The sequence below is a fragment of the Argentina anserina genome, unplaced genomic scaffold, assembly GCF_933775445.1.
Source record: "Argentina anserina unplaced genomic scaffold, drPotAnse1.1, whole genome shotgun sequence".
Taxonomy (NCBI): domain Eukaryota; kingdom Viridiplantae; phylum Streptophyta; class Magnoliopsida; order Rosales; family Rosaceae; genus Argentina; species Argentina anserina.
Genome location: NW_026089419.1, coordinates 143,136 through 163,614, shown reverse-complemented (window position 1 = coordinate 163,614; position 20,479 = coordinate 143,136).

The following is a 20,479-nucleotide window of genomic DNA, read 5'->3' as shown; positions in this document are numbered from 1 at the left end:
TATCTTTACATCGTTTGCCTTTACTATTCCAATTGTGTATCTTTTCATTTCTCGTTTGAGTATCTTTCTGTAAGGCTTCTGATGCGAGTTTCTATTGTATTTGAGAGTTTTGCAAGTGTGGGAGTGTGTTTCTTTCAAACTGAGTATCTTTACATCGTTTGCGTATCTTTACTATTCCAATTGTGTATCTTTACATCGTTTGCCTTTACTATTCCAATTGTGTATCTTTTCATTTCTCGTTTGAGTATCTTTCTGTAAGGCTTCTGATGCGAGTTTCTATTGTATTTGAGAGTTTTGCAAGTGTGGGAGTGTGTTTCTTTCAAACTGAGTATCTTTACATCGTTTGCGTATCTTTACTATTCCAATTGTGTATCTTTACATTGTTTGCGTATCTTTCCTATTCCAATTGTGTATCTTTTCATTTCTCGTTTGAGTATCTTTCTGTAAGGCTTTCAGATGCGAGTTTCTATTGAATTTGAGAGTTTTGCAAGTGTGGGAGTGTGTTTCTTTCAAACTGAGTATCTTTACATCGTTTGCGTATCTTTACTATTCCAATTGTGTATCTTTACATCGTTTGCGTATCTTTACTATTCCAATTGTGTATCTTTTCATTTCTCGTTTGAGTATCTTTCTGTAAGGCTTCTGATGCGAGTTTCTATTGTATTTGAGAGTTTTGCAAGTGTGGGAGTCTGTTTCTTTCAAACTGAGTATCTTTACATCGTTTGCGTATCTTTACTATTCCAATTGTGTATCTTTACATCGTTTGCGTATCTTTACTATTCCAATTGTGTATCTTTTCATTTCTCGTTTGAGTATCTTTCTGTAAGGCTTCTGATGCGAGTTTCTATTGTATTTGAGAGTTTTGCAAGTGTGGGAGTGTGTTTCTTTCAAACTGAGTATCTTTACATCGTTTGCGTATCTTTACTATTCCAATTGTGTATCTTTACATCGTTTGCGTATCTTTACTATTCCAATTGTGTATCTTTTCATTTCTCGTTTGAGTATCTTTCTGTAAGGCTTTCAGATGCGAGTTTCTATTGAATTTGAGAGTTTTGCAAGTGTGGGAGTGTGTTTCTTTCAAACTGAGTATCTTTACATCGTTTGCGTATCTTTACTATTCCAATTGTGTATCTTTACATCGTTTGCGTATCTTTACTATTCCAATTGTGTATCTTTTCATTTCTCGTTTGAGTATCTTTCTGTAAGGCTTCTGATGCGAGTTTCTATTGTATTTGAGAGTTTTGCAAGTGTGGGAGTCTGTTTCTTTCAAACTGAGTATCTTTACCTCGTTTGCGTATCTTTACTATTCCAATTGTGTATCTTTACATCGTTTGCGTATCTTTACTATTCCAATTGTGTATCTTTTCATTTCTCGTTTGAGTATCTTTCTGTAAGGCTTTCAGATGCGAGTTTCTATTGAATTTGAGAGTTTTGCAAGTGTGGGAGTGTGTTTCTTTCAAACTGAGTATCTTTACATCGTTTGCGTATCTTTACTATTCCAATTGTGTATCTTTTCATTTCTCGTTTGAGTATCTTTCTGTAACGCTTATGATGCGAGTTTCTATTGTATTTGAGAGTTTTGCAAGTGTGCGAGTGTGTTTCTTTCAAACTGAGTATCTTTACATCGTTTGCGTATCTTTACTATTCCAATTGTGTATCTTTACATCGTTTGCGTATCTTTACTATTCCAATTGTGTATCTTTTCATTTCTCGTTTGAGTATCTTTCTGTAAGGCTTCTGATGCGAGTTTCTATTGTATTTGAGAGTTTTGCAAGTGTGGGAGTGTGTTTCTTTCAAACTGAGTATCTTTACATCGTTTGCGTATCTTTACTATTCCAATTGTGTATCTTTACATCGTTTGCCTTTACTATTCCAATTGTGTATCTTTTCATTTCTCGTTTGAGTATCTTTCTGTAAGGCTTCTGATGCGAGTTTCTATTGTATTTGAGAGTTTTGCAAGTGTGGGAGTGTGTTTCTTTCAAACTGAGTATCTTTACATCGTTTGCGTATCTTTACTATTCCAATTGTGTATCTTTACATCGTTTGCCTTTACTATTCCAATTGTGTATCTTTTCATTTCTCGTTTGAGTATCTTTCTGTAAGGCTTCTGATGCGAGTTTCTATTGTATTTGAGAGTTTTGCAAGTGTGGGAGTGTGTTTCTTTCAAACTGAGTATCTTTACATCGTTTGCGTATCTTTACTATTCCAATTGTGTATCTTTACATTGTTTGCGTATCTTTCCTATTCCAATTGTGTATCTTTTCATTTCTCGTTTGAGTATCTTTCTGTAAGGCTTTCAGATGCGAGTTTCTATTGAATTTGAGAGTTTTGCAAGTGTGGGAGTGTGTTTCTTTCAAACTGAGTATCTTTACATCGTTTGCGTATCTTTACTATTCCAATTGTGTATCTTTACATCGTTTGCGTATCTTTACTATTCCAATTGTGTATCTTTTCATTTCTCGTTTGAGTATCTTTCTGTAAGGCTTCTGATGCGAGTTTCTATTGTATTTGAAAGTTTTGCAAGTGTGGGAGTCTGTTTCTTTCAAACTGAGTATCTTTACATCGTTTGCGTATCTTTACTATTCCAATTGTGTATCTTTACATCGTTTGCGTATCTTTACTATTCCAATTGTGTATCTTTTCATTTCTCGTTTGAGTATCTTTCTGTAAGGCTTCTGATGCGAGTTTCTATTGTATTTGAGAGTTTTGCAAGTGTGGGAGTGTGTTTCTTTCAAACTGAGTATCTTTACATCGTTTGCGTATCTTTACTATTCCAATTGTGTATCTTTACATCGTTTGCGTATCTTTACTATTCCAATTGTGTATCTTTTCATTTCTCGTTTGAGTATCTTTCTGTAAGGCTTTCAGATGCGAGTTTCTATTGAATTTGAGAGTTTTGCAAGTGTGGGAGTGTGTTTCTTTCAAACTGAGTATCTTTACATCGTTTGCGTATCTTTACTATTCCAATTGTGTATCTTTACATCGTTTGCGTATCTTTACTATTCCAATTGTGTATCTTTTCATTTCTCGTTTGAGTATCTTTCTGTAAGGCTTCTGATGCGAGTTTCTATTGTATTTGAGAGTTTTGCAAGTGTGGGAGTCTGTTTCTTTCAAACTGAGTATCTTTACCTCGTTTGCGTATCTTTACTATTCCAATTGTGTATCTTTACATCGTTTGCGTATCTTTACTATTCCAATTGTGTATCTTTTCATTTCTCGTTTGAGTATCTTTCTGTAAGGCTTTCAGATGCGAGTTTCTATTGAATTTGAGAGTTTTGCAAGTGTGGGAGTGTGTTTCTTTCAAACTGAGTATCTTTACATCGTTTGCGTATCTTTACTATTCCAATTGTGTATCTTTTCATTTCTCGTTTGAGTATCTTTCTGTAACGCTTATGATGCGAGTTTCTATTGTATTTGAGAGTTTTGCAAGTGTGCGAGTGTGTTTCTTTCAAACTGAGTATCTTTACATCGTTTGCGTATCTTTACTATTCCAATTGTGTATCTTTACATCGTTTTTGTATCTTTACTATTCCAATTGTGTATCTTTTCATTTCTCGTTTGAGTATCTTTCTGTAAGGCTTCTGATGCGAGTTTCTATTGTATTTGAGAGTTTTGCAAGTGTGGGAGTGTGTTTCTTTCAAACTGAGTATCTTTACATCGTTTGCGTATCTTTACTATTCCAATTGTGTATCTTTACATCGTTTGCGTATCTTTACTATTCCAATTGTGTATCTTTTCATTTCTCGTTTGAGTATCTTTCTGTAAGGCTTCTGATGCGAGTTTCTATTGTATTTGAGAGTTTTGCAAGTGTGGGAGTGTGTTTCTTTCAAACTGAGTATCTTTACATCGTTTGCGTATCTTTACTATTCCAATTGTGTATCTTTACATCGTTTGCGTATCTTTACTATTCCAATTGTGTATCTTCTCATTTCTCGTTTGAGTATCTTTCTGTAAGGCTTTCGGATGCGAGTTTCTATTGAATTTGAGAGTTTTGCAAGTGTGTGAGTGTGTTTCTTTCAAACTGAGTATCTTTACATCGTTTGCGTATCTTTACTATTCCAATTGTGTATCTTTACATCGTTTGCATATCTTTACTATTCCAATTGTGTATCTTTACATCGTTTGCGTATCTTTACTATTCCAATTGTGTATCTTTACATCGTTTGCGTATCTTTACTATTCCAATTGTGTATCTTTTCATTTCTCGTTTGAGTATCTTTCTGTAAGGCTTTCAGATGCGAGTTTCTATTGAATTTGAGAGTTTTGCAAGTGTGGGAGTGTGTTTCTTTCAAACTGAGTATCTTTACATCGTTTGCGTATCTTTACTATTCCAATTGTGTATCTTTACATCGTTTGCGTATCTTTACTATTCCAATTGTGTATCTTTTCATTTCTCGTTTGAGTATCTTTCTGTAAGGCTTCTGATGCGAGTTTCTATTGTATTTGAGAGTTTTGCAAGTGTGGGAGTGTGTTTCTTTCAAACTGAGTATCTTTACATCGTTTGCGTATCTTTACTATTCCAATTGTGTATCTTTACATCGTTTGCGTATCTTTACTATTCCAATTGTGTATCTTTTCATTTCTCGTTTGAGTATCTTTCTGTAAGGCTTCTCATGCGAGTTTCTATTGTATTTGAGAGTTTTGCAAGTGTGGGAGTGTGTTTCTTTCAAACTGAGTATCTTTACATCGTTTGCGTATCTTTACTATTCCAATTGTGTATCTTTACATCGTTTGCCTTTACTATTCCAATTGTGTATCTTTTCATTTCTCGTTTGAGTATCTTTCTGTAAGGCTTCTGATGCGAGTTTCTATTGTATTTGAGAGTTTTGCAAGTGTGGGAGTGTGTTTCTTTCAAACTGAGTATCTTTACATCGTTTGCGTATCTTTACTATTCCAATTGTGTATCTTTACATCGTTTGCCTTTACTATTCCAATTGTGTATCTTTTCATTTCTCGTTTGAGTATCTTTCTGTAAGGCTTCTGATGCGAGTTTCTATTGTATTTGAGAGTTTTGCAAGTGTGGGAGTGTGTTTCTTTCAAACTGAGTATCTTTACATCGTTTGCGTATCTTTACTATTCCAATTGTGTATCTTTACATAGTGTGCGTATCTTTCCTATTCCAATTGTGTATCTTTTCATTTCTCGTTTGAGTATCTTTCTGTAAGGCTTTCAGATGCGAGTTTCTATTGAATTTGAGAGTTTTGCAAGTGTGGGAGTGTGTTTCTTTCAAACTGAGTATCTTTACATCGTTTGCGTATCTTTACTATTCCAATTGTGTATCTTTACATCGTTTGCGTATCTTTACTATTCCAATTGTGTATCTTTTCATTTCTCGTTTGAGTATCTTTCTGTAAGGCTTCTGATGCGAGTTTCTATTGTATTTGAGAGTTTTGCAAGTGTGGGAGTCTGTTTCTTTCAAACTGAGTATCTTTACATCGTTTGCGTATCTTTACTATTCCAATTGTGTATCTTTACATCGTTTGCGTATCTTTACTATTCCAATTGTGTATCTTTTCATTTCTCGTTTGAGTATCTTTCTGTAAGGCTTCTGATGCGAGTTTCTATTGTATTTGAGAGTTTTGCAAGTGTGGGAGTGTGTTTCTTTCAAACTGAGTATCTTTACATCGTTTGCGTATCTTTACTATTCCAATTGTGTATCTTTACATCGTTTGCGTATCTTTACTATTCCAATTGTGTATCTTTTCATTTCTCGTTTGAGTATCTTTCTGTAAGGCTTTCAGATGCGAGTTTCTATTGAATTTGAGAGTTTTGCAAGTGTGGGAGTGTGTTTCTTTCAAACTGAGTATCTTTACATCGTTTGCGTATCTTTACTATTCCAATTGTGTATCTTTACATCGTTTGCGTATCTTTACTATTCCAATTGTGTATCTTTTCATTTCTCGTTTGAGTATCTTTCTGTAAGGCTTCTGATGCGAGTTTCTATTGTATTTGAGAGTTTTGCAAGTGTGGGAGTCTGTTTCTTTCAAACTGAGTATCTTTACCTCGTTTGCGTATCTTTACTATTCCAATTGTGTATCTTTACATCGTTTGCGTATCTTTACTATTCCAATTGTGTATCTTTTCATTTCTCGTTTGAGTATCTTTCTGTAAGGCTTTCAGATGCGAGTTTCTATTGAATTTGAGAGTTTTGCAAGTGTGGGAGTGTGTTTCTTTCAAACTGAGTATCTTTACATCGTTTGCGTATCTTTACTATTCCAATTGTGTATCTTTTCATTTCTCGTTTGAGTATCTTTCTGTAACGCTTATGATGCGAGTTTCTATTGTATTTGAGAGTTTTGCAAGTGTGCGAGTGTGTTTCTTTCAAACTGAGTATCTTTACATCGTTTGCGTATCTTTACTATTCCAATTGTGTATCTTTACATCGTTTGCGTATCTTTACTATTCCAATTGTGTATCTTTTCATTTCTCGTTTGAGTATCTTTCTGTAAGGCTTCTGATGCGAGTTTCTATTGTATTTGAGAGTTTTGCAAGTGTGGGAGTGTGTTTCTTTCAAACTGAGTATCTTTACATCGTTTGCGTATCTTTACTATTCCAATTGTGTATCTTTACATCGTTTGCCTTTACTATTCCAATTGTGTATCTTTTCATTTCTCGTTTGAGTATCTTTCTGTAAGGCTTCTGATGCGAGTTTCTATTGTATTTGAGAGTTTTGCAAGTGTGGGAGTGTGTTTCTTTCAAACTGAGTATCTTTACATCGTTTGCGTATCTTTACTATTCCAATTGTGTATCTTTACATCGTTTGCCTTTACTATTCCAATTGTGTATCTTTTCATTTCTCGTTTGAGTATCTTTCTGTAAGGCTTCTGATGCGAGTTTCTATTGTATTTGAGAGTTTTGCAAGTGTGGGAGTGTGTTTCTTTCAAACTGAGTATCTTTACATCGTTTGCGTATCTTTACTATTCCAATTGTGTATCTTTACATTGTTTGCGTATCTTTCCTATTCCAATTGTGTATCTTTTCATTTCTCGTTTGAGTATCTTTCTGTAAGGCTTTCAGATGCGAGTTTCTATTGAATTTGAGAGTTTTGCAAGTGTGGGAGTGTGTTTCTTTCAAACTGAGTATCTTTACATCGTTTGCGTATCTTTACTATTCCAATTGTGTATCTTTACATCGTTTGCGTATCTTTACTATTCCAATTGTGTATCTTTTCATTTCTCGTTTGAGTATCTTTCTGTAAGGCTTCTGATGCGAGTTTCTATTGTATTTGAGAGTTTTGCAAGTGTGGGAGTCTGTTTCTTTCAAACTGAGTATCTTTACATCGTTTGCGTATCTTTACTATTCCAATTGTGTATCTTTACATCGTTTGCGTATCTTTACTATTCCAATTGTGTATCTTTTCATTTCTCGTTTGAGTATCTTTCTGTAAGGCTTCTGATGCGAGTTTCTATTGTATTTGAGAGTTTTGCAAGTGTGGGAGTGTGTTTCTTTCAAACTGAGTATCTTTACATCGTTTGCGTATCTTTACTATTCCAATTGTGTATCTTTACATCGTTTGCGTATCTTTACTATTCCAATTGTGTATCTTTTCATTTCTCGTTTGAGTATCTTTCTGTAAGGCTTTCAGATGCGAGTTTCTATTGAATTTGAGAGTTTTGCAAGTGGGGGAGTGTGTTTCTTTCAAACTGAGTATCTTTACATCGTTTGCGTATCTTTACTATTCCAATTGTGTATCTTTACATCGTTTGCGTATCTTTACTATTCCAATTGTGTATCTTTTCATTTCTCGTTTGAGTATCTTTCTGTAAGGCTTCTGATGCGAGTTTCTATTGTATTTGAGAGTTTTGCAAGTGTGGGAGTCTGTTTCTTTCAAACTGAGTATCTTTACCTCGTTTGCGTATCTTTACTATTCCAATTGTGTATCTTTACATCGTTTGCGTATCTTTACTATTCCAATTGTGTATCTTTTCATTTCTCGTTTGAGTATCTTTCTGTAAGGCTTTCAGATGCGAGTTTCTATTGAATTTGAGAGTTTTGCAAGTGTGGGAGTGTGTTTCTTTCAAACTGAGTATCTTTACATCGTTTGCGTATCTTTACTATTCCAATTGTGTATCTTTTCATTTCTCGTTTGAGTATCTTTCTGTAACGCTTATGATGCGAGTTTCTATTGTATTTGAGAGTTTTGCAAGTGTGCGAGTGTGTTTCTTTCAAACTGAGTATCTTTACATCGTTTGCGTATCTTTACTATTCCAATTGTGTATCTTTACATCGTTTGTGTATCTTTACTATTCCAATTGTGTATCTTTTCATTTCTCGTTTGAGTATCTTTCTGTAAGGCTTCTGATGCGAGTTTCTATTGTATTTGAGAGTTTTGCAAGTGTGGGAGTGTGTTTCTTTCAAACTGAGTATCTTTACATCGTTTGCGTATCTTTACTATTCCAATTGTGTATCTTTACATCGTTTGCGTATCTTTACTATTCCAATTGTGTATCTTTTCATTTCTCGTTTGAGTATCTTTCTGTAAGGCTTCTGATGCGAGTTTCTATTGTATTTGAGAGTTTTGCAAGTGTGGGAGTGTGTTTCTTTCAAACTGAGTATCTTTACATCGTTTGCGTATCTTTACTATTCCAATTGTGTATCTTTACATCGTTTGCGTATCTTTACTATTCCAATTGTGTATCTTCTCATTTCTCGTTTGAGTATCTTTCTGTAAGGCTTTCGGATGCGAGTTTCTATTGAATTTGAGAGTTTTGCAAGTGTGTGAGTGTGTTTCTTTCAAACTGAGTATCTTTACATCGTTTGCGTATCTTTACTATTCCAATTGTGTATCTTTACATCGTTTGCATATCTTTACTATTCCAATTGTGTATCTTTACATCGTTTGCGTATCTTTACTATTCCAATTCTGTATCTTTACATCGTTTGCGTATCTTTACTATTCCAATTGTGTATCTTTTCATTTCTCGTTTGAGTATCTTTCTGTAAGGCTTTCAGATGCGAGTTTCTATTGAATTTGAGAGTTTTGCAAGTGTGGGAGTGTGTTTCTTTCAAACTGAGTATCTTTACATCGTTTGCGTATCTTTACTATTCCAATTGTGTATCTTTACATCGTTTGCGTATCTTTACTATTCCAATTGTGTATCTTTTCATTTCTCGTTTGAGTATCTTTCTGTAAGGCTTCTCATGCGAGTTTCTATTGTATTTGAGAGTTTTGCAAGTGTGGGAGTGTGTTTCTTTCAAACTGAGTATCTTTACATCGTTTGCGTATCTTTACTATTCCAATTGTGTATCTTTACATCGTTTGCCTTTACTATTCCAATTGTGTATCTTTTCATTTCTCGTTTGAGTATCTTTCTGTAAGGCTTCTGATGCGAGTTTCTATTGAATTTGAGAGTTTTGCAAGTGTGGGAGTGTGTTTCTTTCAAACTGAGTATCTTTACATCGTTTGCGTATCTTTACTATTCCAATTGTGTATCTTTACATCGTTTGCGTATCTTTACTATTCCAATTGTGTATCTTTTCATTTCTCGTTTGAGTATCTTTCTGTAAGGCTTTCAGATGCGAGTTTCTATTGAATTTGAGAGTTTTGCAAGTGTGGGAGTGTGTTTCTTTCAAACTGAGTATCTTTACATCGTTTGCGTATCTTTACTATTCCAATTGTGTATCTTTACATCGTTTGCGTATCTTTACTATTCCAATTGTGTATCTTTTCATTTCTCGTTTGAGTATCTTTCTGTAAGGCTTTCAGATGCGAGTTTCTATTGAATTTGAGAGTTTTGCAAGTGTGGGAGTGTGTTTCTTTCAAACTGAGTATCTTTACATCGTTTGCGTATCTTTACTATTCCAATTGTGTATCTTTTCATTTCTCGTTTGAGTATCTTTCTTTAACGCTTATGATGCGAGTTTCTATTGTATTTGAGAGTTTTGCAAGTGTGGGAGTGTGTTTCTTTCAAACTGAGTATCTTTACATCGTTTGCGTATCTTTACTATTCCAATTGTGTATCTTTACATCGTTTGTGTATCTTTACTATTCCAATTGTGTATCTTTTCATTTCTCGTTTGAGTATCTTTCTGTAAGGCTTCTGATGCGAGTTTCTATTGAATTTGAGAGTTTTGCAAGTGTGGGAGTGTGTTTCTTTCAAACTGAGTATCTTTACATCGTTTGCGTATCTTTACTATTCCAATTGTGTATCTTTACATCGTTTGCGTATCTTTACTATTCCAATTGTGTATCTTTTCATTTCTCGTTTGAGTATCTTTCTGTAAGGCTTTCAGATGCGAGTTTCTATTGAATTTGAGAGTTTTGCAAGTGTGGGAGTGTGTTTCTTTCAAACTGAGTATCTTTACATCGTTTGCGTATCTTTACTATTCCAATTGTGTATCTTTACATCGTTTGCGTATCTTTACTATTCCAATTGTGTATCTTTTCATTTCTCGTTTGAGTATCTTTCTGTAAGGCTTCTGATGCGAGTTTCTATTGTATTTGAGAGTTTTGCAAGTGTGGGAGTCTGTTTCTTTCAAACTGAGTATCTTTACATCGTTTGCGTATGTTTACTATTCCAATTGTGTATCTTTACATCGTTTGCGTATCTTTACTATTCCAATTGTGTATCTTTTCATTTCTCGTTTGAGTATCTTTCTGTAAGGCTTCTGATGCGAGTTTCTATTGTATTTGAGAGTTTTGCAAGTGTGGGAGTGTGTTTCTTTCAAACTGAGTATCTTTACATCGTTTGCGTATCTTTACTATTCCAATTGTGTATCTTTACATCGTTTGCGTATCTTTACTATTCCAATTGTGTATCTTTTCATTTCTCGTTTGAGTATCTTTCTGTAAGGCTTCTGATGCGAGTTTCTATTGTATTTGAGAGTTTTGCAAGTGTGGGAGTGTGTTTCTTTCAAACTGAGTATCTTTACATCGTTTGCGTATCTTTACTATTCCAATTGTGTATCTTTACATCGTTTGCGTATCTTTACTATTCCAATTGTGTATCTTCTCATTTCTCGTTTGAGTATCTTTCTGTAAGGCTTTCGGATGCGAGTTTCTATTAAATTTGAGAGTTTTGCAAGTGTGTGAGTGTGTTTCTTTCAAACTGAGTATCTTTACATCGTTTGCGTATCTTTACTATTCCAATTGTGTATCTTTACATCGTTTGCATATCTTTACTATTCCAATTGTGTATCTTTACATCGTTTGCGTATCTTTACTATTCCAATTCTGTATCTTTACATCGTTTGCGTATCTTTACTATTCCAATTGTGTATCTTTTCATTTCTCGTTTGAGTATCTTTCTGTAAGGCTTTCAGATGCGAGTTTCTATTGAATTTGAGAGTTTTGCAAGTGTGGGAGTGTGTTTCTTTCAAACTGAGTATCTTTACATCGTTTGCGTATCTTTACTATTCCAATTGTGTATCTTTACATCGTTTGCGTATCTTTACTATTCCAATTGTGTATCTTTTCATTTCTCGTTTGAGTATCTTTCTGTAAGGCTTCTCATGCGAGTTTCTATTGTATTTGAGAGTTTTGCAAGTGTGGGAGTGTGTTTCTTTCAAACTGAGTATCTTTACATCGTTTGCGTATCTTTACTATTCCAATTGTGTATCTTTACATCGTTTGCCTTTACTATTCCAATTGTGTATCTTTTCATTTCTCGTTTGAGTATCTTTCTGTAAGGCTTCTGATGCGAGTTTCTATTGAATTTGAGAGTTTTGCAAGTGTGGGAGTGTGTTTCTTTCAAACTGAGTATCTTTACATCGTTTGCGTATCTTTACTATTCCAATTGTGTATCTTTACATCGTTTGCGTATCTTTACTATTCCAATTGTGTATCTTTTCATTTCTCGTTTGAGTATCTTTCTGTAAGGCTTTCAGATGCGAGTTTCTATTGAATTTGAGAGTTTTGCAAGTGTGGGAGTGTGTTTCTTTCAAACTGAGTATCTTTACATCGTTTGCGTATCTTTACTATTCCAATTGTGTATCTTTACATCGTTTGCGTATCTTTACTATTCCAATTGTGTATCTTTTCATTTCTCGTTTGAGTATCTTTCTGTAAGGCTTTCTGATGCGAGTTTCTATTGAATTTGAGAGTTTTGCAAGTGTGGGAGTGTGTTTCTTTCAAACTGAGTATCTTTACATCGTTTGCGTATCTTTACTATTCCAATTGTGTATCTTTTCATTTCTCGTTTGAGTATCTTTCTTTAACGCTTATGATGCGAGTTTCTATTGTATTTGAGAGTTTTGCAAGTGTGGGAGTGTGTTTCTTTCAAACTGAGTATCTTTACATCGTTTGCGTATCTTTACTATTCCAATTGTGTATCTTTACATCGTTTGTGTATCTTTACTATTCCAATTGTGTATCTTTTCATTTCTCGTTTGAGTATCTTTCTGTAAGGCTTCTGATGCGAGTTTCTATTGTATTTGAGAGTTTTGCAAGTGTGGGAGTGTGTTTCTTTCAAACTGAGTATCTTTACATCGTTTGCGTATCTTTACTATTCCAATTGTGTATCTTTACATCGTTTGCGTATCTTTACTATTCCAATTGTGTATCTTTTCATTTCTAGTTTGAGTATCTTTCTGTAACGCTTATGATGCGAGTTTCTATTGTATTTGACAGTTTTGCAAGTGTGGGAGTGTGTTTCTTTCAAACTGAGTATCTTTACATCGTTTGCGTATCTTTACTATTCCAATTGTGTATCTTTACATCGTTTGTGTATCTTTACTATTCCAATTGTGTATCTTTTCATTTCTCGTTTGAGTATCTTTCTGTAAGGCTTCTGATGCGAGTTTCTATTGTATTTGAGAGTTTTGCAAGTGTGGGAGTGTGTTTCTTTCAAACTGAGTATCTTTACATCGTTTGCGTATCTTTACTATTCCGATTGTGTATCTTTACATCGTTTGCGTATCTTTACTATTCCAATTGTGTATCTTTTCATTTCTCGTTTGAGTATCTTTCTGTAAGGCTTCTGATGCGAGTTTCTATTGTATTTGAGAGTTTTGCAAGTGTGGGAGTGTGTTTCTTTCAAACTGAGTATCTTTACATCGTTTGCGTATCTTTACTATTCCAATTGTGTATCTTTACATCGTTTGCGTATCTTTACTATTCCAATTGTGTATCTTTTCATTTCTCGTTTGAGTATCTTTCTGTAAGGCTTCTCATGCGAGTTTCTATTGTATTTGAGAGTTTTGCAAGTGTGGGAGTGTGTTTCTTTCAAACTGAGTATCTTTACATCGTTTGCGTATCTTTACTATTCCAATTGTGTATCTTTACATCGTTTGCCTTTACTATTCCAATTGTGTATCTTTTCATTTCTCGTTTGAGTATCTTTCTGTAAGGCTTTCAGATGCGAGTTTCTATTGAATTTGAGAGTTTTGCAAGTGTGGGAGTGTGTTTCTTTCAAACTGAGTATCTTTACATCGTTTGCGTATCTTTACTATTCCAATTGTGTATCTTTACATCGTTTGCGTATCTTTACTATTCCAATTGTGTATCTTTTCATTTCTCGTTTGAGTATCTTTCTGTAAGGCTTCTCATGCGAGTTTCTATTGTATTTGAGAGTTTTGCAAGTGTGGGAGTGTGTTTCTTTCAAACTGAGTATCTTTACATCGTTTGCGTATCTTTACTATTCCAATTGTGTATCTTTACATCGTTTGCGTATCTTTACTATTCCAATTGTGTATCTTTTCATTTCTCGTTTGAGTATCTTTTTGTAAGGCTACTCATGCGAGTTTCTATTGTATTTGAGAGTTTTGCAAGTGTGGGAGTGTGTTTCTTTCAAACTGAGTATCTTTACATCGTTTGCGTATCTTTACTATTCCAATTGTGTATCTTTACATCGTTTGCCTTTACTATTCCAATTGTGTATCTTTTCATTTCTCGTTTGAGTATCTTTCTGTAAGGCTTTCAGATGCGAGTTTCTATTGAATTTGAGAGTTTTGCAAGTGTGGGAGTGTGTTTCTTTCAAACTGAGTATCTTTACATCGTTTGCGTATCTTTACTATTCCAATTGTGTATCTTTACATCGTTTGCGTATCTTTACTATTCCAATTGTGTATCTTTACATCGTTTGCGTATCTTTACTATTCCAATTGTGTATCTTTTCATTTCTCGTTTGAGTATCTTTCTGTAAGGCTTTCAGATGCGAGTTTCTATTGAATTTGAGAGTTTTGCAAGTGTGGGAGTGTGTTTCTTTCAAACTGAGTATCTTTACATCGTTTGCGTATCTTTACTATTCCAATTGTGTATCTTTTCATTTCTCGTTTGAGTATCTTTCTGTAAGGCTTTCAGATGCGAGTTTCTATTGATTTTGAGAGTTTTGCAAGTGTGGGAGTGTGTTTCTTTCAAACTGAGTATCTTTACATCGTTTGCGTATCTTTACTATTCCAATTGTGTATCTTTACATCGTTTGCGTATCTTTACTATTCCAATTGTGTATCTTCTCATTTCTCGTTTGAGTATCTTTCTGTAAGGCTTTCGGATGCGAGTTTCTATTAAATTTGAGAGTTTTGCAAGTGTGTGAGTGTGTTTCTTTCAAACTGAGTATCTTTACATCGTTTGCGTATCTTTACTATTTCAATTGTGTATCTTTACATCGTTTGCATATCTTTACTATTCCAATTGTGTATCTTTACATCGTTAGCGTATCTTTACTATTCCAATTGTGTATCTTTACATCGTTTGCGTATCTTTACTATTCCAATTGTGTATCTTTTCATTTCTCGTTTGAGTATCTTTCTGTAAGGCTTTGAGATGCGAGTTTCTATTGATTTTGAGAGTTTTGCAAGTGTGGGAGTGTGTTTCTTTCAAACTGAGTATCTTTACATCGTTTGCGTATCTTTACTATTCCAATTGTGTATCTTTACATCGTTTGCGTATCTTTACTATTCCAATTGTGTATCTTTTCATTTCTCGTTTGAGTATCTTTTTGTAAGGCTTCTCATGCGAGTTTCTATTGTATTTGAGAGTTTTGCAAGTGTGGGAGTGTGTTTCTTTCAAACTGAGTATCTTTACATCGTTTGCGTATCTTTACTATTCCAATTGTGTATCTTTACATCGTTTGCGTATCTTTACTATTCCAATTGTGTATCTTTACATCGTTTGCGTATCTTTACTATTCCAATTGTGTATCTTTTCATTTCTCGTTTGAGTATCTTTCTGTAAGGCTTTCAGATGCGAGTTTCTATTGAATTTGAGAGTTTTGCAAGTGTGGGAGTGTGTTTCTTTCAAACTGAGTATCTTTACATCGTTTGCGTATCTTTACTATTCCAATTGTGTATCTTTTCATTTCTCGTTTGAGTATCTTTCTGTAAGGCTTTCAGATGCGAGTTTCTATTGATTTTGAGAGTTTTGCAAGTGTGGGAGTGTGTTTCTTTCAAACTGAGTATCTTTACATCGTTTGCGTATCTTTACTATTCCAATTGTGTATCTTTACATCGTTTGCGTATCTTTACTATTCCAATTGTGTATCTTCTCATTTCTCGTTTGAGTATCTTTCTGTAAGGCTTTCGGATGCGAGTTTCTATTAAATTTGAGAGTTTTGCAAGTGTGTGAGTGTGTTTCTTTCAAACTGAGTATCTTTACATCGTTTGCGTATCTTTACTATTTCAATTGTGTATCTTTACATCGTTTGCATATCTTTACTATTCCAATTGTGTATCTTTACATCGTTAGCGTATCTTTACTATTCCAATTGTGTATCTTTACATCGTTTGCGTATCTTTACTATTCCAATTGTGTATCTTTTCATTTCTCGTTTGAGTATCTTTCTGTAAGGCTTTGAGATGCGAGTTTCTATTGATTTTGAGAGTTTTGCAAGTGTGGGAGTGTGTTTCTTTCAAACTGAGTATCTTTACATCGTTTGCGTATCTTTACTATTCCAATTGTGTATCTTTACATCGTTTGCGTATCTTTACTATTCCAATTGTGTATCTTTTCATTTCTCGTTTGAGTATCTTTTTGTAAGGCTTCTCATGCGAGTTTCTATTGTATTTGAGAGTTTTGCAAGTGTGGGAGTGTGTTTCTTTCAAACTGAGTATCTTTACATCGTTTGCGTATCTTTACTATTCCAATTGTGTATCTTTACATCGTTTGCCTTTACTATTCCAATTGTGTATCTTTTCATTTCTCGTTTGAGTATCTTTCTGTAAGGCTTTCAGATGCGAGTTTCTATTGAATTTGAGAGTTTTGCAAGTGTGGGAGTGTGTTTCTTTCAAACTGAGTATCTTTACATCGTTTGCGTATCTTTACTATTCCAATTGTGTATCTTTACATCGTTTGTGTATCTTTACTATTCCAATTGTGTATCTTTTCATTTCTCGTTTGAGTATCTTTCTGTAAGGCTTTCAGATGCGAGTTTCTATTGAATTTGAGAGTTTTGCAAGTGTGGGAGTGTGTTTCTTTCAAACTGAGTATCTTTACATCGTTTGCGTATCTTTACTATTCCAATTGTGTATCTTTACATCGTTTGCGTATCTTTACTATTCCAATTGTGTATCTTTTCATTTCTCGTTTGAGTATCTTTCTGTAACGCTTATGATGCGAGTTTCTATTGTATTTGAGAGTTTTGCAAGTGTGCGAGTGTGTTTCTTTCAAACTGAGTATCTTTACATCGTTTGCGTATCTTTACTATTCCAATTGTGTATCTTTACATCGTTTGTGTATCTTTACTATTCCAATTGTGTATCTTTTCATTTCTCGTTTGAGTATCTTTCTGTAAGGCTTCTGATGCGAGTTTCTATTGTATTTGAGAGTTTTGCAAGTGTGGGAGTGTGTTTCTTTCAAACTGAGTATCTTTACATCGTTTGCGTATCTTTACTATTCCAATTGTGTATCTTTACATCGTTTGCGTATCTTTACTATTCCAATTGTGTATCTTTTCATTTCTCGTTTGAGTATCTTTCTGTAAGGCTTCTGATGCGAGTTTCTATTGTATTTGAGAGTTTTGCAAGTGTGGGAGTGTGTTTCTTTCAAACTGAGTATCTTTACATCGTTTGCGTATCTTTACTATTCCAATTGTGTATCTTTACATCGTTTGCCTTTACTATTCCAATTGTGTATCTTTTCATTTCTCGTTTGAGTATCTTTCTGTAAGGCTTTCAGATGCGAGTTTCTATTGAATTTGAGAGTTTTGCAAGTGTGGGAGTGTGTTTCTTTCAAACTGAGTATCTTTACATCGTTTGCGTATCTTTACTATTCCAATTGTGTATCTTTACATCGTTTGTGTATCTTTACTATTCCAATTGTGTATCTTTTCATTTCTCGTTTGAGTATCTTTCTGTAAGGCTTTCAGATGCGAGTTTCTATTGAATTTGAGAGTTTTGCAAGTGTGGGAGTGTGTTTCTTTCAAACTGAGTATCTTTACATCGTTTGCGTATCTTTACTATTCCAATTGTGTATCTTTACATCGTTTGCGTATCTTTACTATTCCAATTGTGTATCTTTTCATTTCTCGTTTGAGTATCTTTCTGTAACGCTTATGATGCGAGTTTCTATTGTATTTGAGAGTTTTGCAAGTGTGCGAGTGTGTTTCTTTCAAACTGAGTATCTTTACATCGTTTGCGTATCTTTACTATTCCAATTGTGTATCTTTACATCGTTTGTGTATCTTTACTATTCCAATTGTGTATCTTTTCATTTCTCGTTTGAGTATCTTTCTGTAAGGCTTCTGATGCGAGTTTCTATTGTATTTGAGAGTTTTGCAAGTGTGGGAGTGTGTTTCTTTCAAACTGAGTATCTTTACATCGTTTGCGTATCTTTACTATTCCAATTGTGTATCTTTTCATTTCTCGTTTGAGTATCTTTCTGTAAGGCTTCTGATGCGAGTTTCTATTGTATTTGAGAGTTTTGCAAGTGTGGGAGTGTGTTTCTTTCAAACTGAGTATCTTTACATCGTTTGCGTATCTTTACTATTCCAATTGTGTATCTTTACATCGTTTGCGTATCTTTACTATTCCAATTGTGTATCTTCTCATTTCTCGTTTGAGTATCTTTCTGTAAGGCTTTCGGATGCGAGTTTCTATTGAATTTGAGAGTTTTGCAAGTGTGTGAGTGTGTTTCTTTCAAACTGAGTATCTTTACATCGTTTGCGTATCTTTACTATTCCAATTGTGTATCTTTACATCGTTTGCATATCTTTACTATTCCAATTGTGTATCTTTACATCGTCTGCGTATCTTTACTATTCCAATTTTGTATCTTTACATCGTTTGCGTATCTTTACTATTCCAATTGTGTATCTTTTCATTTCTCGTTTGAGTATCTTTCTGTAAGGCTTTCAGATGCGAGTTTCTATTGAATTTGAGAGTTTTGCAAGTGTGGGAGTGTGTTTCTTTCAAACTGAGTATCTTTACATCGTTTGCGTATCTTTACTATTCCAATTGTGTATCTTTTCATTTCTCGTTTGAGTATCTTTCTGTAAGGCTTTCAGATGCGAGTTTCTATTGATTTTGAGAGTTTTGCAAGTGTGGGAGTGTGTTTCTTTCAAACTGAGTATCTTTACATCGTTTGCGTATCTTTACTATTCCAATTGTGTATCTTTACATCGTTTGCGTATCTTTACTATTCCAATTGTGTATCTTCTCATTTCTCGTTTGAGTATCTTTCTGTAAGGCTTTCGGATGCGAGTTTCTATTGAATTTGAGAGTTTTGCAAGTGTGTGAGTGTGTTTCTTTCAAACTGAGTATCTTTACATCGTTTGCGTATCTTTACTATTTCAATTGTGTATCTTTACATCGTTTGCATATCTTTACTATTCCAATTGTGTATCTTTACATCGTTTGCGTATCTTTACTATTCCAATTGTGTATCTTTACATCGTTTGCGTATCTTTACTATTCCAATTGTGTATCTTTTCATTTCTCGTTTGAGTATCTTTCTGTAAGGCTTTGAGATGCGAGTTTCTATTGATTTTGAGAGTTTTGCAAGTGTGGGAGTGTGTTTCTTTCAAACTGAGTATCTTTACATCGTTTGCGTATCTTTACTATTCCAATTGTGTATCTTTACATCGTTTGCGTATCTTTACTATTCCAATTGTGTATCTTTTCATTTCTCGTTTGAGTATCTTTCTGTAAGGCTTCTCATGCGAGTTTCTATTGTATTTGAGAGTTTTGCAAGTGTGGGAGTGTGTTTCTTTCAAACTGAGTATCTTTACATCGTTTGCGTATCTTTACTATTCCAATTGTGTATCTTTACATCGTTTGCGTATCTTTACTATTCCAATTGTGTATCTTTTCATTTCTCGTTTGAGTATCTTTCTGTAAGGCTTTCAGATGCGAGTTTCTATTGTATTTGAGAGTTTTGCAAGTGTGGGAGTCTGTTTCTTTCAAACTGAGTATCTTTACATCGTTTGCGTATCTTTACTATTCCAATTGTGTATCTTTACATCGTTTGTGTATCTTTACTATTCCAATTGTGTATCTTTTCATTTCTCGTTTGAGTATCTTTCTGTAAGGCTTTCAGATGCGAGTTTCTATTGAATTTGAGAGTTTTGCAAGTGTGGGAGTGTGTTTCTTTCAAACTGAGTATCTTTACATCGTTTGCGTATCTTTACTATTCCAATTGTGTATCTTTACATCGTTTGCGTATCTTTACTATTCCAATTGTGTATCTTTTCATTGCTCGTTTGAGTATCTTTCTGTAACGCTTATGATGCGAGTTTCTATTGTATTTGAGAGTTTTGCAAGTGTGCGAGTGTGTTTCTTTCAAACTGAGTATCTTTACATCGTTTGCGTATCTTTACTATTCCAATTGTGTATCTTTACATCGTTTGTGTATCTTTACTATTCCAATTGTGTATCTTTTCATTTCTCGTTTGAGTATCTTTCTGTAAGGCTTCTGATGCGAGTTTCTATTGTATTTGAGAGTTTTGCAAGTGTGGGAGTGTGTTTCTTTCAAACTGAGTATCTTTACATCGTTTGCGTATCTTTACTATTCCAATTGTGTATCTTTACATCGTTTGCGTATCTTTACTATTCCAATTGTGTATCTTTTCATTTCTCGTTTGAGTATCTTTCTGTAAGGCTTCTGATGCGAGTTTCTATTGTATTTGAGAGTTTTGCAAGTGTGGGAGTGTGTTTCTTTCAAACTGAGTATCTTTACATCGTTTGCGTATCTTTACTATTCCAATTGTGTATCTTTACATCGTTTGCGTATCTTTACTATTCCAATTGTGTATCTTCTCATTTCTCGTTTGAGTATCTTTCTGTAAGGCTTTCGGATGCGAGTTTCTATTGAATTTGAGAGTTTTGCAAGTGTGTGAGTGTGTTTCTTTCAAACTGAGTATCTTTACATCGTTTGCGTATCTTTACTATTCCAATTGTGTATCTTTACATCGTTTGCATATCTTTACTATTCCAATTGTGTATCTTTACATCGTTTGCGTATCTTTACTATTCCAATTCTGTATCTTTACATCGTTTGCGTATCTTTACTATTCCAATTGTGTATCTTTTCATTTCTCGTTTGAGTATCTTTCTGTAAGGCTTTCAGATGCGAGTTTCTATTGAATTTGAGAGTTTTGCAAGTGTGGGA